The sequence below is a fragment of the Rattus rattus genome, chromosome 1 (genome assembly GCF_011064425.1).
Source record: "Rattus rattus isolate New Zealand chromosome 1, Rrattus_CSIRO_v1, whole genome shotgun sequence".
In the NCBI taxonomy this organism is placed as follows: Eukaryota; Metazoa; Chordata; class Mammalia; order Rodentia; family Muridae; genus Rattus; species Rattus rattus.
The window spans coordinates 15,095,447-15,113,077 of NC_046154.1; the positions used below are offsets into that span (position 1 = coordinate 15,095,447).

General features: G+C 48.6%; 1 protein-coding gene and 1 pseudogene across 1 annotated transcript in view; both read left to right on the forward strand.

Annotated features, from left to right (window-relative positions):
- Positions 1-17,631, forward strand: part of Kazn (kazrin, periplakin interacting protein) — a 979,201-nt gene that overhangs the window by 2,948 nt on the left and 958,622 nt on the right. The window lies entirely within an intron of this gene.
- LOC116893160 lies at positions 1,663-2,199 on the forward strand (annotated as a pseudogene).

Here is a 17,631-nt window from a genome sequence, read left to right on the forward strand (position 1 = left end):
TTCGAGACAGGGTCTCTCACTGGCCTAGAACTCATGAAGTGGCTTATGTTGGTTGGCCAGTGCGACCCATGGATGTGACCGTATCTGCCTACCCAGTGCTGGAATTACAAGCACAGGTCCTGCATGACACCCGACTTTTAAAATTCGGGTTCTGGGGATCAAAATCAGGTCCTTGTGCTCACAAGCCAAGCACGTACGGACTGAGCCCCCCCTCCCCAGCCCACCAGGGTACTCTTGACCTTGGGGTAGCTAAGGAATCCCCCTTGTCCTCTTCAGAGCTCATGAAATGTGTGGCAGGCACGTCTCCAACTTAGTGAGTGGGCATGTGTGGTGGGAGACTCTTGACTCACCTTTGGCCTAGCATTCATTGTGGGGTGACCACAACTCGGAAGGGGCTTGGTTTCCTGTACCAGAGGCTGACTTGGGAAGCAGCCTCCATGTTCCCCTGAGTTAATTTGCATCGAGTGTTTTCTTTCTTTTTTTATTGGATATTTTTTTATTTACATTTCAAATGTTATTCCCTTTCCGGTTTTCCTGTCCCTAAGCCCCCTATCCCCTCCCCCTCCCCTTCTTCTGTAGGGGGTTCCTCTCCCCATTGCCTCCCTTGCTCCCCCCCCCACAATCCCTTACACTGGGGGTCCAACCTTGGCAGGACCAAGGGCTTCTCCTTCTGTTAGTGCCCAGCAAGGCCATCCTCTACTACAGAAAGCATTCCTATGGGTTTACAGAGCTTGACCAGCGAGACTGAAGTCACCCTGTCCACTGCGTTCTGCTGACACTGCAGGAACTCAGGCCCAGCTGCAGGGAAGGGGGGAGAGACCAGAGGAGAGGACAGGGAGGTGACAGGGTTTCATCACTTGAGGTACTGCTGCAGCTCTGCAGTTCCTGTGGCAGCCACGAAGCCACCACAAGGTTTCTTATGAGCACAGATAAGGACTCATCCCCTACACCATACCACATAGAAACTCAACTGTGCAAGCCATTACTTGCACAGTCCGTCTGTCTCTCACCATTCAGGCCAGCCTGGTCATTTTTAAATGGTTACCATGTTTGTTTGTTTTTCCCTGAAGACTGTATCCCTTTGCCCTGTCTTTAGGATGACACACAGAGATCCCTTCAAATAAGATGTTATATTTATCTGGATCCAGTCTCTAGATTTACAAGTGAGGGGTTAAGAAAGTGACATTTGGGGTTTCTACTGTGAACGGAGCAAGCTAAGCACATTTGAAAAAGCCAAACAAACAAAGATGCCCCAAAACAGAGAAGACCTCTCTGGTCTCTCCATCTGTGGGAATGACAACATGGATTATGGTTTCCTTATAGATAACGTGCATTAACGTTTCCTGTCTTAGGGTCTTATCTCTGAGATAAAACATGGCCAAAAGCAACTTGGGAAGCAAAGGCTTTACTTAGCTTACACGGTACAGTTCTTCATGGAGGGAAGTCAGGACTGGAAATAAGGTAGGAAGCTAGAGGCAGAAACTGAGGTAGAAGCCATGGAGGGATGTTGCTTACTGGCTTGTTTCTCCTGGCTTGCCCAGTTAGCTTTCTTAGAGCATCCAGGACCACCAGCCTAGGTGTGACGTTGCCCACAGTAGACTTGGCTACCTCATAACAATCACCAACCAAGAAAATGCTGGATAGCCCGTCCTGTTCTCCACCATGACTCATGATCAGGGTGAAAAGGAGAACCCCATGCAGGAACTTCGTATCTGCAAGCTCTGCCTCAATATCTGTGTGGGGGAGGGCGGAGACAGACAGACCTGGGCAGCCTACATGTTGGAGCAGCTCACAGGCCAGACCTCTGTGTTTTCTAAGCTAGATACACTGTCAGGTCCTTTGGCATCCGGAGAAATGAGAGAATTGCTGTTCACTGCACAGTCTGTGGAGCCAAGGCAGAGGAGATTCTGGACAAAGGCCTAACGGAGCGAGAGTACGAATTACAGAAGAATAACTTCTCAGATATTGGCGACTTCGGCTTTGGGATTCAGGAACACATTGACCTGAGCATCAAATATGACCCAAACATTGGCATCTATGGCCTGGACTTCTATGTGATGCTGGGTAGGCCAGGTTTCAGCATCGCAGACAAAAAAGCACAGAACAGACTGCACTGGGACCAAACACAGAATCAGCAAAGAGGAGGCCATGCGCTGGTTCCAGCAGAAGTGTGATGGCATCATTCTTCCTGGCGAATAAACTTTATCCAAAAGGCCAATAAAGTTTTCTCAGAAAAAAAGAAGAAGAAAATGCTGGACAGACTTGTCTACAGGCCAATCTAATGGAGGTGTTTTCTCAATTGAGAGTTCCTCTTCTCAAATGACTCTAGCTTGTGAGACATTGACAAAGATCTAGCCTAGACAACCCCAAAGTGGGATATCATGGTCCAGCATCCTGCCTGGCTGTTTTTCTGGTGGGAAACCCTGTGATTGACGGCCCACACCGAGATTTCGCAGGGCGAGCTGCTGACACTGCTGTTTATCACCACCCGCTGGTCACAGCACAGCCACAGCCGTTTGGAAACCAGAGGTGTGGTTCCTTCCATCCCTTGCCAGATCAGGACTAGTAATGTTTCCTCACAGAAAACGGGCCTGGGGAGGGTCATTAGGCCTGTAACCAAGATGGCAGCCAATCTTCCTCCAGCAGCTACCTCTGCCCTCAGTTTGGGTGTGTGTGTGTTACCAAAGGAGAGAGAATTCGAGATGGTTGGACTCTGGGCCAACCATCTGTGTGTGTGTGTGTGTGTGTGTGTGTGTGTGTGTGTGTGTGTGTGTGTATTCATGTTCACATGGAAATGTCTGTGGGTACCGGTGTATAAGCATGTGTGCATGTGCATGTGTGGAGGGCAGAAATCAACCTCAGACATTGTTCTTCAGGTCCCGTCTACATTGGTTTTTGAGATAAAGCCTCATATTGATCTGTAGATCATATAGCGTAGAGCAGACTAGACTCTGCCAGTGAACCCCAGGGATCCGCCTGTCTGTGCCTCTCCAACCCTGAGATTCTAGGCGTACCCCAGCACGTGTGGGATTCTTACATTGTTACTCAGTCCTCGGTGCTAGTGTGGCAAGCACTGTAGACTGACTACACCATCTCCCCAGGTCTCTTTTTTAACCCAGGCTGACTTCAAACTCTATGGGGCCAATGCCGGCCTTGAACTCTTGATTCTCCCCTCTCTACTTCCCAAGTGATTAGGTGACTGGCGTGCACTGCCACATCAACCCTATTCTTTTGTTTTTGATGGCAGCATTCCAGGGCAAAGGGAAAGGTCTTGATTTTGGTAGAATAGTGGTGGATATCGCAGAAAAATTAGAAAAATGCATATGTTGTTGTTGTTGTTGGGGGGGCGGGTCAGATAGACATCCAACAACAAACTCCAGGGGATTAAATGACCGACCACTAGTTTCCTTCTTGGAGTCAGCCTTCTTAAGGTTGGAAGTCCCCTGAGGGGTGGAGCCCAGAAGGTGCCTTTTCTTCTCCAGGAGGGGTGGCTTCTCCATTGATCTTTTTCTTGGATGTGGTTTGCTGATCACTTTCACAAGAGCTGTTTTCAATTGGCCCAGTGTGTTCGGTTGTCTGACGCAGCTCCTAAAATTAAGTTTGCTCTGCTTCCTTCCATGTTTCCAAACCTCACCCAGACAACCACTTTATCATGGGCAAAGCTCTCGGCCAGACAAATTCCCCGAAGCTCTTCCCAAAGGAAACGTGAGGAACTGTGGGTTTTGAAGACTAGAGGGAAAACACACCCTTCCACCATGTGCCTAGAGAGGTGGCTGGCTATGGAGTGGGGATTGATGGGAAGTGAAGTTCTCTGTGCCCTGACCTGGAGGACTTACCAAGCAGTAAGGGGTATTAGAAGGCTCCAGAGAGCCATTGTGGGGGATGTTTAACATAAGGGAGATTGTCATTCTGATGCTATAACCACTGTGAGATACTGTCCTGGGGTGGCACTGGGGTCCCTTCCACATCCTTTCTCCTCCACCTCTCACAGGGGAGACATTCAGACCCGCCGATCTACCCCAGGTTTTAACTCAGTCTCTGACTGTCTTTTGAAATACTTCAACTGCCATCCATCTTCCAGAGTATGTAAGACAGGAGCTAGACATAGCAGACACAGTGTCTAGGCTTTGACCAGAACAGAACACACATTTTCTCCCATCCTTTGTATCAGTGTCCACCCCAAGGCCTGTGCACAGCCTTTCTTTTAACCCACTCAGAGCGATACAGCATGCCCAGGAGAGAGCCTCGGCCTGAGTCACCAGAAGGTGACTCCGATGGGCTCCAGAGCACAAAGCTAAAGCCACAATGGCAGCTGAGCCACCAAGCAGGGACCCACGTTCAATTTGGGATTTCCTGAACCTTTCGCTCTTGCCTTTGATCTTCTGAAGTCATTATCAGAAACGCACTGTAAGCAAAAAGCAGCTTACAGAGAAGGTCAGCTTTGAGGACAAGCGTAAACAGAAGGCTGCAGCCACCCATCTCTGGTCTAAGAGACAACAGACATGACGTGGCCCAGGGAACACAGCCACTTCTCAGGTGACTTTTGTAAGAGGAAGTGCTCCTCAGGGCAAGGGGAAGTCAGATGTCTTGATCTTAAATGTGAGGTGAGAAGTGAGTCTCAGAAGGAACGTCCATTCTGGGTCCCTGGGAGTCTCTGAGTGACCTGAGGGCCCCAGGCAAAAGGGCGAGTTCCTGGCCTTTGGTCAGATGTGGTATATGGGGAATCCCTTGGGTGTCTACAGTAGAGCCAGAAGCAGGTCTTCAGCTAGAGTCATGTATTTAGTGAAGCAGTTTCCTGGGTAGAGGGATGGGTAAGGGGACTAGCTGAAGGAGGGGATAGAGGAAGATATGGAGTAAGAGCCTTAGGATGCTAACGATTGGGCCACACCCTCATCAGCATGGAGGTAAGGCAGTAATGAAATCCTGAGGCAGGCAGACGAGGAAATTAAGATTGGAGGTGAACTCTCCTTGCCGAGGAAATTAAGATTGGTGGTGAACTCTCCTTGCCTCTACCAGGAGATACTCCAATTTGTCTGTTGGAGAACACCCAAGAGTGAAGAGTTGGGTTAAGGTCAAGCCAAGCAGGAATCAAGAGAGATGCTGAGACTACCATGGGTGGTTGGAGCCAGGCCTGATGGAGGCCGGGGGCAGCATCGGGACAGACAGCTGGGCCATGGACAGTTCTGGTTCAATTTTGGCCATGCTCATTGAACAAGAATAGCTGGACTCAGAGTTCTATGTCGAGTTATTTTCTCTCAACATTTTAGGCACGGCATGCTTCTTTCTTCCGCCTTCTGTTACCACCATTGGCTGTAGTGATCTTGGGGTCGTTTCTCCATAGGTATCCTGCCTCTGCGAAGCACGTGCCTTAAAAAATCTTCGCTCTGCAGGCTCTGTAGTTTTACTATAAACTCGGTGTCTCGGAATGGATCTAAATTTATTTATCCTATTTGGGTCATATGTTGCTTAGATCTGACCCCCCTCCCTCTCTCTCTTTCTCCTCTCCTCTCTTTTTTTCCTCCTCCTCTTTCAATAATGTCACACTATATAGCTGAGTTTGTTCCTAAACCTATCTCCTGTCTCACCCTCCTAAGGGTGGGGATTACAGGCACATGCCACCACCAGCTTAGGCAGGTTATTTCCGTGGACAGGGTTTTCTCTCCATTCCTTCCACTCCCCCCCCCTTAGATATTCCTCATATGCACTGGTGTTTTCAAGATGATCTCTTTGATATTCCCTACCTCTGCCTCTCAGCTGTGGTCTGCAAAATGACTTAATAACAATCTTCTGGTTCATTAATTTTCTTTCTGGCTGTGTCTAATCTCCAGCCAACTCCAGACATTCCGATTTTTATTTAAATGTCTCTCTATTTATCAATCTCAGGAGGTTCTGTGTGAGTGGCTTTCAAATCTTCCAGATATTCTTTTACCTTTTAAGATAATAGCTTGTCTCCCTCATTCTTGGTTTAATTTGTTTGACTATTTAAACCAGTGGTTCTCAACCTTCCTAATGCTGGGAACTTTTTTAAATACAGTTCCTCATGTTCTAGTGACTCCCCCAACCACAAAATCGTTTCTGTTGCTACTTTATAACTGTCATTTTGCCTCTGTTACGAAGCGTGATATAAACATCTGCGTTTTCTGATGGTCTTAGGTGACCCCATGTGAAAGGGTCACTCGACCGCAAAGGTCGAGAATCACTGATCTAAATCATCTATCTGAAGAAGGAATTTCACGCTCCATATCTACAACTCTTGGGGACAGCTTTGACTCAGGCTCAGGATGGCTCTTTGTGTGCTCTGTAAGCTTGAATTTTGTATTTGTGTTTTGGGACTTTGCCTTGAGATACTGCTTGATAGAACCTTGATAGTATTCGATATACTTTACCTTGAGTTACTGTTATCATACTGAAGGCTAACTTCTGGACAGAGGATTTCCACAAATTCCCAGGAATGTAAGTTCGAACCTCACACCTTTGAGGAAAGACCAGAGGAGTGAGTTTAAGAACATGCTGCTTCTAATACTCCCACCCCCTCAATATAACACTCTTATCCAGATAGATGTTTCATCATATTTAAAAAATGCTTTTGTTTTTTTTTAATTGTGTGTGTGTGTTTGTGTGTGTGTGTGTGTGTGTGTGTGTGTGTGTGTGTGTAACTTTGACGTCTTCATCCCAGCAATGTAACACTCAAACATCACTTAACAAGGCCACGAGGCCTCTGAGACAAGTCTCAGCCTGGCCACTCGTACTATGACTGTGACCTTCGATTCTGTATTTCATTACTCTATTCTGTGGATGTATTTGTTTCCTCAGCCACTGTAACAAACTTACACAACACTGCTGGCTCCAACCAACACTCTTTTATTCTCTCGCGTTTTGGAAGCCAGAAGTCTGGAATGAGGGTGGCAGCAGGGCTGTACCCCACCTCCCCGCGCTCTTGAGGAGAAGCTGCTGCTCACCTCTTCTGGCTTCCAGGGACTGCCAGCATTTCTTAGCACGTGTCTGCAGCACTCCCATCTCTGCTTCTGCAGCTACACCGCTCCTTTTCTTGTTCTGCAAGTGATCTCCTTGTCTCTGCCTTAGGAAGGTGGGGTGGCATGTAGTGCCCTGGAAACCTTCTTACAACTAGACCTTTAACCCAGTCCCATCCATAAAGACCCTATGCCATGTAAGGTAACAGGTAAATGCCAAGGATCAGGATGCAGGTGTCTTTTGAGGGGACAATCTTTAGCCTTGGGCAGATTTTGCTATAGGAAATCATTTTTACATGTACCGCTCTATTTCTAAATGTCATGGTAGCTTTTTACCTCTCCACATGGGTCCATCATATTTGTTCTCTGAAAATGAGACATTCCCAAGGATCTTTAGGCTGGGAGGGAATGGTTCACTTCTGAGAGAGGACTGCTCTCCAAGGGCCAGAGGTTGAGGATGCCGAATGTAGATGCTGTTTGGTACCCGGAAGTGTCTCTTCTCCATTCCCATGAGACAGAACATCTAGGCTTTGCTTAAGCTAGTAAGACGCGCTGTGTGGTCCCACAGGACAGGCCCAAGTTCCTCTGGCTGCTTCGGCTCCTTTGTTTCTCTTTGCCTATGTTTGCTCCCATCTATGCTTCTGGGCTCCCGTGGATGGCCGATCTTGGGTTTTTCTCCCACCTGAACTATGGCGACTCCATGTGACCGCTCATGACAGACCTTGAACCTGTCCGCCCCTCTCGCTCCAGACACCGCATGGAAAATCCACTTGGGAGTTCCTTAGGCTCGCACTGCATGCCAGTGGACAGGACCAAGCCTTGAGTTGACTCTTGCTGAGGGCTGAGTACATTTGGGACAGTCTGTCCTGGTCCAAAGCTTCCTTCCTGAGGACAGTCAAGGAAACTGAGCCAGAAGTTGCGTCATGTGTCTTGTAGTTCTTTGAGGATAGAGACTGACCAGTCATTGCAAAGCAAAACCCTCAGTGTCCCTGGGTAATTAATGTCTTGGAGTGGTGATGGCAGCTTTTGGCTGCACCAACTCTGAGGGAGGTCAGAGGAAGGAAATACCTTGTGTGTATGGCATTTGTTTCCCTCCTTCTTGATGTGTCCCCACCTTCTGTTAAGGACTAAAACCTTAACTATGAGTATTTTTTATAGCCAGAGATAGTTCTGGGGTCTCTTATCACCCAGTACAGGTCCAAACTTCCTTGATAGCTGGAAGCCCACTTGTGTTTCTCACACTAATCCGGGGGATTGGTGGGCTAATGTCTCCTTCCATGAAGGTGAACAGCCCCTAAGAGATGAGCCAGAGATTGTTTAGAAAAGATTCTAGGCCCTAAACTCCCTGAGGCATTAAACAGGCCAGGGATGGTAGAGAAAGACCACTCACTGAGACCCTCAGCCTAACAATGACTGAGGAATGGCCAGGCTCAGGGTAAGACTTTCTGAGAAGTATGTATCAGTGACTCTGGGTTGCCTGGGAACACTGAAGGCTGGCATCATGCAGACCCCTTTCCCAGAAATACGTGATGAAGATAATCATCTCCAATTGTTTGGGAATGGCTTCTCCAACCTGGACTCCATATGCCCCCTGCATTTGGATGGTGACTCTTGTGGCCAGACCAAGTGAGGTTATAAGACTCTGTTGTTCATGAGACGCATGGGATGGACTCTTGGGGGTCTGGAGAAAGCAAGGCCAGGAGCAAGTTAGTAATCTGGGTCAGGCTGGGTGCAGCTCGGTCAGTAAGGTGTTTGCATGAGGAACAGAGGTTGATCCCCAGGAGCACATGTGAAAAGAGCTGGACGGATACAGGCACATAAGCTTGTAATCCCAACATCTGGGAGATAGTGACAGGTGCTCACTGGGGCTCACTAGCCAGCCAGGCTAGCTGAATTGATGACTTCTAGGCAGAGAGAGGAGACTAGGTCTCAGAAAACAGGGTAGGTGGTGTCTGAGGAGTGACACCTGGAGTTGACCTCTAGTCTTTGCATGAGTGTACCCATGTGTGTATACACACACATGTACACACACACACACATGCACACACAGAGGCACACGCACAAACACATGTGCGTGCGCATGTGCACTGACATGCATGTGTGCACATGTACATACACGCAGGCATGCAATGCACACGTGCTTGCTCACATACATGCATGCTCACACACATGCACACACATATACATGCACATGTACATGCATGCACATGCATGTGCACAATGTGGATCAGCTAAGAAAAGAATCTAAGACAGGCAGAGACAGCCTTTGCTTCCAACTGGCTTGAAGAAAATTTAACAATTTTAACCAAACTCCAACCACATTTTAGCAGCCAGTCGGGTTTTCTTCCTATTACAGAATTCTTGGACTTTATACCAGAGACACAGTTTACTTCCAGGAGGCCAGGAACTGGGGTTATTCAGGAAGCCGATGGCGGCAACATGTGTTCTTGGAGCAAAGAAAAGCACTTTTGCCTGCTCTCGCATGAAGGACCAGCCCCTTTCCTTTGAGGCTGATGAACAAGGTCATGAGAAAGTTGGGGGGCTTTGAGGAAGTGCGTGCTCCTCTGTAAGAGCTGGCTGAGGCAGCTGACATTTTGCTTTGGTCTTGGTGCCTCCAGCCAAGGAGACTCCAGCTACCATAGCTCTGTCCCCTGAGTGCTAAGCGGTCATTAGAAATCCACTTTGTCAGGTGGTACCACCCTGGTTGTCCCCGATTCAAACAAAAGTTCCTTTGTGGCCACTGGCATTGGGGATAGAACTGTGGAGCCATGTCGGGGCCAGAAGGCGGCCAGTGGGGCCTTGGGGCTATGCTCAGTGAAGTGTCCCTGATAAATGAGTCCCGTGCTCCGTAAGAAGAACCGGTCCTCCCGGCTGGTCTCTTGGGTGACTCTGGAATCACGAGAGGATTGGGGAAATGGCTCAGTTGCTCCAGTGCTTGTCATGCACACATGGGGACCTGAGTCTGGATCCCAGGCACTCACATAAAAAGCTGGGCATAGTGTGCACATGTATGTAAGCCCAATGCTGAGGAGACAAAGACAGGAGCATCCCTGAGGCTTGCCGGCCGGTCAGCCTGGACCAGTCAGTGAGATTCAGATTCCTGTGTCCTGGTCAGTTTTTGTCCATTTGATATGAACTTGGGTCACCTGGGAAGACTTCAATTGAGAAATTGCGCCCCCAGGCCTCCTCAGATGGGCTTATAGGCAAACCTGTGACACGTTTTCTTGATTGATGGTTGATGTGGGGTGCCAGGGTGACACCCCTGGGAAGATTGTCCTGAGGTGTATAAGAAATCAGGCCGAGCAAGCCATGGGGAGCAAGCCAGTAAATAGCATCCCTGCATGGTCTTTTCTTGAACTCTGCCGTCAGGCTCCTGCCTCGAGTTCCCTGCCCTTACTTTCTTTGATAACGGGCTGTGATGATGAAGGCTAAGATAAAGTAAATCCTTTCTTCCCCAACTTGCTTTTGGCCGTGGTGTTTTACCACAGCAATAGGAACCAAAGTGTCTCAAGATATAATGTGGAGGGTGAATGAAGTCACATGGCATTGGCCTTCGGCCTCCACGCATGTGTGCACACATGAGTGTGCACATCCTTCCACAAATGATGGGAGCTGTGGCTCCCTCTCAGGGTAATGCACTTCTCAATGATACACCAGGCCTGAACTGGGACCTGGAGCTGCCGAGCTTGGGTACAGAAGCCGTGACAAAGCTGTTGAGGACTGGGTAAGCTGCCGAGAAGAACAGAAGAGAATTGGTGATTTTGAAGAGCAGAGAGAAAAACGTAAGGAAGCCCTGGGCTGATTGGCTTTGTGAGGAGGATAGAGTCGAGGGGCTCTCAGCTCCTCTCTCTTTTGATGATCCTGTGAGACGAGGCAGGTGCATTTGGATTCCCGCAACATGTCTCAGCATAGTTCATCTGTAAGCTTTCCTATGGACGCACAATCAGTCCTAGACCCTGATAACCCTGGTATCTAGGCTTGAACATGGGGTTGGCTGGGGCATTGTTTGATTGAACTGACACTTGTATGGAACAAACATGTTTGTGTGTATCCGGTGCAAATATTTATGGAAGCCACATGGCACTGTGACTTGTCCCCTGAGCATCACCTTCTTTACTTTCGAGACAAGGTTTCTTGCTGCCTGGAGCTCACCAAGTAGGCTCCATTGGCTGGCCAGTGAGCCCCGAGAGATCGATCTACCTGACTCTGCCTTACCAGTGCCATGACTGTACCATGCTATTTTCTAAATGTAAGCTCTGGGGGATGAACTTTGGTCCTTGTGCTTGCAAGTGTGAGAAATAGATCGATATAGTCCATTTTCAGTGTCTGCAAGCAGACAGTCCAGTGACAGCAGGGGTGACTTCAGTTAGGGGACAGTGACTCTGGGATGACGAACAACGAGAAGGTCTGGAAGCTGACAACAGGCTTGTCTGCAGGAGGATAAGGGGGACGTGTAGAGCCCTCTCCTTTCCGGGTGGACAAGAGAGCTAGAGTCTAGTGCTGGAGGGTGGAGAGGTGGTAAACGAGGAGATTCTAGATCTGTCTCTCCTCAGCTACTTTCAACCCTGCTTTGTCAGCTCAACTCCGATGTTTCGGAGACTCTGCTGATCAATATTTCTGCTTGTGGTCATCTAGAATAGCATCATCTTTCTGGATGATGCTTAAGACCTGGACTGTACGCAGTGGGCCAATGAAGCCTTTACGAGTCGAGGAGGTCTGCGTTTAAACCCTTGTTGGGAAGCTGCACGGATGAGAATACAGGAGGGAGCCAGAGGCAGCCCTGATACCTTGTACTCTGGGCTGGCTTCATGACTCTGCTTCTTAGATTGAGGCAGGGACAGCCCCACTTAAGCCCAGAGAGGAGAGTGGTCTTCAGCTATCTCTGTGCATCAAGAGGCTGACCGGAGGGGTAATGCTGTCTATAAAGACTGGCATCTATGTTGGCTTCTTTAAACAGAGTTTGACACCCCTCATTTCTAGGTCTTTTCTATAATAAGAGGTGACTGGTAAAGACTATAGGCCACCGGGTATGACTGGGAAGGAGCGAAAGACGCCTGCTATCTGATGCTGCCGGGCAGATGCTCGCCTGACCTCTCATCTACAGGCGTTCTCTCATTCTGAGCTCTTTCTCTGACTACATATGCCTCCCAAGAGAGCAGAGACACGTGTTTTGAGTACACACATCCATCACCCAATAGGATCCATGATATCCTTACGTCTATAACTTAAAATCTGGGTGAGACCCGCAGCGGTGTGCAGAGGGAAGAGAGTGTCTGGCAGCACAGTCATGTGTCAGGAGTTGGGGTTGGGTCCGAACCTCAAGTCCTTCAAGGTGACAAGAACACAAAGGTAAAGGGATGGGTTTGGGGTCAGACTGGAGTACGAGCTACGGCGCCACCCTTTGCGGACCGTGTGACTTTTTTCTTCGCACTGTTACTGCTTGTAGGTCAAACAGGAATGGCTCCTTCATGAGCTAGGAGCTTGGAGGGTTAGAGAGAAACGCATGACCTGAGATGAGGGTGTGTACACTTGGAGCAGCCCAAACATCCGCTGTCCCCAGCCACGGGCAGCATCCGAGTGGGACACGCAACCTTTCCCTGCTCTGTCCTATGCTAGAGTACACAATCAGTCCTACTCTGGTGACTGTGACCTTCAGTTCTCTCGGGCCAGAAGACAGTCCTACCCTTCCACTGATCCTAAAGAGCTGCAGGATGACTGCCCTTCACTGACTGCTGACTGGAGGAACAGTGGTGGTGGCTGAGCTGTCCAGGTGGCTGATTTGTGTACGAGCGAGCGCACAGCCAGAATCAACAGCCTCACAGAGCACATGGCTGCTCTCGCTGGGATAACCAGGTGCCATTTTGTCAACTGCTGGGCCCAGTGCCAAGCACCTCGGGCTCCAGGTCCAGAGGAAGAATCTGAAACTGAGGGAGGGCTGGCTTGTGTTAACACTGCAGGGACACCTCTTATCGAAGGAGGAGGGAAGATGCATGATCCAAACACACACCCAAGGATAAAACTGGACGAGTTGGCTCGATTCCCATAGCTGTCAATGAAAGGTTATTTAATGAAAATTGTGTAATTCGCGCAGGACTCACCGGCTGGCATGCATTGTGGAGTAGCCAAGGGGAGGCTAGGCCTCATTCTAGAATACTTTTTTGCTTCTTCCTTTTTAAGGCGGTGCATCATAAAGTCCAGAATAGCCTCAAAGGCCCTCCTGCTTCCGATCCTCCTGCTTCTACCCTCTGAGTGCCGTGATATGGGCATGTACTATCGTGCTTGACTTAGCAAACTAGGGTAGACCCACAGCTCTGGTATTCTTGGCTGCAGGGAAGATCTCAGCTGCCCATGGCTGGGCTTAGCTCTCAGCGCTCACTGAGCACTTAGAAGCATTTTTCGTCACTAGAAGTCCAATGCGCTATCCATTGCGCCACAGAGCCACCTACTTAGAAGCATTTTTAACCCAAACCCACTTTGCCACACAAGGGGCCTTGGTGGGAAGAATTCTTTCTAGAATGGTCGTTTGACCCAGTGTTCTGTAATGGCTTCAGAAGTTTGTTTAGTGTGCAGTCTCCACTTCCCTCTTGAATTTATGAAGCCCAGACTCACTGCAGGCTTACTGAGCAGGGGCCTCCTGGGGCTAGAGAGGTGACTCAGTCATTAAGAGCACTTGGCGCTTTTACAGAGGACCTGGGTTCAGTTTCTAGTACTCACACGGCAGCTCACAACCATCACAATTCCAGATCCATGGCACCTGACACCCTCTATGGGCTTCAGAGGGCACCAGTCAAACACAAAATGCACTTTTATGCATGCAGGCAAGACAGCCACACACACATAAAAATAAACAATCCTTTCAAAAGCCACATGTAGGGCATGCAACTTTGACCTTGGTGCTGGGAGACAGAGACTGGTGGGTCATGAGCTCACGAGCCAGCCAACCTCGAGGATTCAGTTAGTTTGATGTTCAGAGAGAGATCCCGTCTCAAAAAGTAAGGTGGAGAGTCGTTACAGAAAGTGTGGGGCATTGACCTCTGGCCTCTGTAGACTACACACACATGCATATGTGCATTGGTATGCATATCTGCACACAAGCACATGTGCACATGTGTGTATGCATGTGTGTGAATGCGTGCATGCATTACAGAGGAGGGAGGGAGGGAGGTTGGAGGGAGGCAGAGAGAGAGAGGAAGAACCTTGAGTGACTTCTACTTCAGGTGGCAGAAGAGCTTCTCAATATGAGGTCCCAAGCCAGCAATCCTTAGGGAGATTGTTAAAGATGCATATTTTGGAGTTGTGCCCTTGACCTACTGAATCAGAAACTCCAGTGAAGCCCTGCACTCTGCATTTCAACAACAGCCACCCCTCACCCCACCCTACCCCTAGTCTGGTGCTTTCAATTCTGGATAGGGCCTGAGAAACTATGCACCAGGGTTTACAAGCAAGCAGAATTTGAAGGAGTTGCCAGCTCTGCTGATGTGTCACTTCCCTGGTCATGGGGACCAAATACGAGGATGAACAGGTATCTTAGGGTCCTTATTACTATGAAGAGACAGCAACTCTTATGAAGAAAAACATTTAATTGGGGCTGTGTTTACAGGCCCCATTAAATGCAGATGTCAGATCTGACAGAGAGTGACACTGGGTCTGGTTTGAGCATTTGAAACCTCAGAGTCCAACCCCAGTGATACACTTCCGTCATCAAGGCCATACCTCTTAACAGTGTCAGTACTTAAGAGCCAATGGAACCCATCCCTATTCAAACTACCGCAACAGGTTATTTGCTGGTCTTTGCACAATGGAGTCACTGTACTCAGAAGCGCCCCCTCACCCTTCTGTGATCTAAGCTATGCCACCCCGGACTCCGAATGCTGGCTCTGAGCACCTGAAAGCCTCCTGTAGTCCTCCAAGCAGCCAAGGGTTTATGTAGCCATCAGTCATAAGGGTGTTGAAATGTGCATGGGTGGATGGTACAGAATGGTGCCTGGCCTAGAGCAAGCCTTTGACGGAGATGGGGTGGGGGAAGCTATGGGTAGGAAACACCTGGGGTACGAAGTAGAACAGCTCAGGTTTGGGCGCATTCGAACGGAGACTTCTAGAAGACCTACAAGTCGTGTTGAGAAAGGAGCCAGGCTGGAGATGAGAATGGAGGAGTTGGAGTTAGACCATTTTAAGAGCTTTGTTTGAAATGTTTTCATGATGCCAAAGGCATGCACTCAACTTAATTGAGTCTTTTGTTCAGCTGTGTGTGTGTGTGTGTGTGTGTGTGTGTGTGTGTGTGTGTGTGTGTGTGTGTGTTCAAAGTTTCTTCTGTTTTAGGAATATGATGGTGATCGGGCCTCTCTTGTGCTCTGACTTTGCAAAGTAGACGATCAGGGGACAGACTCTCGTCTACACCAGGGACACTGAGACTTCAAACTGAAGTGCAACATATGCTAAAGGGAGCATTTACTGAGTCCTCGAAGGACATGTGTCTGTCCACTCAGCTCACCAAGGCTGGAGTCTGCTGGGCCCTCTTCTCATGCCTCGTTTGGTCTCTTCACAAAGGCTTTTCCAAATGTAGACTCTGCCCCGGCCTCTTCCCACGCAGTGTAGTTTTGCCTATTTGGGGGGTACTGACTGTGATATTCATCCACTTAAAAACCAGACTTATTTTTCAGTGTGTGTGTGTGTGTGTGTGTGTGTGTGTGTGTGTGTGTGTGTGTGTGTGTGTGTGTATGTGTTTGTGTGTGTGTGTGTGTGTGTGTGTTGTGTGTATGTGTGTGTGTGTGTCTGTGTGTGTGTGTGTGTCTGTGTGTGTGTGTGTCTGTGTGTATCTGTGTGTATCTGTGTCTGTGTGTATGTGTGTGTGTGTGTGTGTGTGTGTGTGTGTGTGTGTGTGTGTGTGTGTGTGTGTGTGTGTGTGTGTGTGTGTGTGTGTGTGTGTGTGTGTGTGTGTGTGTGTGTGTGTGTGTGTTTGTGTGTGTGTGTGTGTGTGTGGTGTTGGTGTGTGTGTGTGTTGTGTGTGTGTGTGTTTGTGTGTGTGTGTGTGTGTTTGTGTGTGTGTGTGTGTGTGTGTGTGTGTGTGTGTGTGTATGTGTGTGTTTGTGTGTGTGTGTGTGTATGTGTGTGTTTTTGTGTGTGTGTGTGTGTGTGTGTGTGTGTGTGCAGATGAGAATAGGTACTCATGGGGGATAGAGGCACTGACTCCCCAGGGATGGAGCTACAGATGGTTACAAGTCACCTGATGTGGGCTCTGGGAACTGAACTCAGGTCCTCTGGAGGAGCAGTTCGTACTCTTTCTGCATTGAATCATCTCTCCAGACTCCCCTTATCCCGATAGCATTTATGAGAAAGGTGTTTTTTTTTCTTCTATTGACTTACCTTTGCATATTCTCCAAAAGTAAGCTGGGCTGGAGAGGTGGCTCAGCAGTTAAGGACACTTGCTGATTTTACAGAGAATTCGAGTATTTTAGTTATTTTTCTACTGCTGCGAAGAAAAACCATGGCCAACATAACTTATAAATGGGAGCATTTAACTGGGGGGCTTTCTTATAGTTCCAGAGGGTTAGGCCAGAAACTACACGGCAGTGGGCAGGCAGGAAGGCAGGCAGTCATGGTGCTGTAGCAGTAACTATAACCTTACATGATTTGTATATTTCAGGCAGAGAGAGAGAGAGAGAGAGAGAGAGAGAGAGAGAGAGAGAGAGAGAGAGAGAGAGAGACAGACTGGTATAGGTTTTTAAAACCCCAAAGTCCACCCCTAGTGTCACATCTTTAATAACCCACACTTATTCTAATAAAGCCATACCTAATCCTTCTCTTTTTTTAAAAAAAGATTTATTCATTTATTATATATAAGTACACTGTCTTCAGATACACCAGAAGAGGGCATCGGATCTCATTACAGATGGTTGTGAGCCACCATGTGGTTGCTGGGAATTGAACTCAGGACCTCTGGAAGAGCAGTCGGTGCTCTTAACCGCTGAGCCATCTCTCCAGCCCCCTAATCCTTCTCAAACAGTTCCACTCTCCCTGGCCCAAACATTTAAATATATTAGCTTATGGTGGCCACTCTCAATCAAACCACCACAGCAAGTTTGAGTTGGTTGCTGGGTGGCTCACAAACACCGATAGCTCCTGTTCCCATACCTGCCTCCCAGAGGAGGCTTCTTTTGGGAGAGTCCTCATTACCGTCTAGCAGGGCTACTTGTTGAGCTGAGCCTCTGAGTTTCTGCTTGGTCAGTTTGAGTGGAATAGATGAGAGCCTTAGAACACAGCCTAGGATCCCCACCTCTCCTGGATTCACAGCTTCAGGAGCAGAGTCATTTGTTACCTTGAGAAGACATGGCCCAGCAAGTCAACAGCAGTACCAGGAGCTGGTGAAGTAGTGTGTGGCAGCTGGCGCACTCAAGGACATGCTCTCTCCTCTACAGTCAGCATCAGAAGCTCACACCAAGACTTTGCAGATGTATGGCCTGCTTGTCCTGCTTTTATACTCGGCATGCCATCTCCCAGCTACAAGTTAGTACCTAGAACATTGGCCAGCACTTAGCAGATACACAGGACGTAGACTCTAGCAGGCGGTCAACTTGACACAAACCTACCGTTACCTGGGAAGAGGGGGGCTCATTTGAGGGAGTGCCGAGATCAGATTGGCATATGTCCATGTTTATAGAGT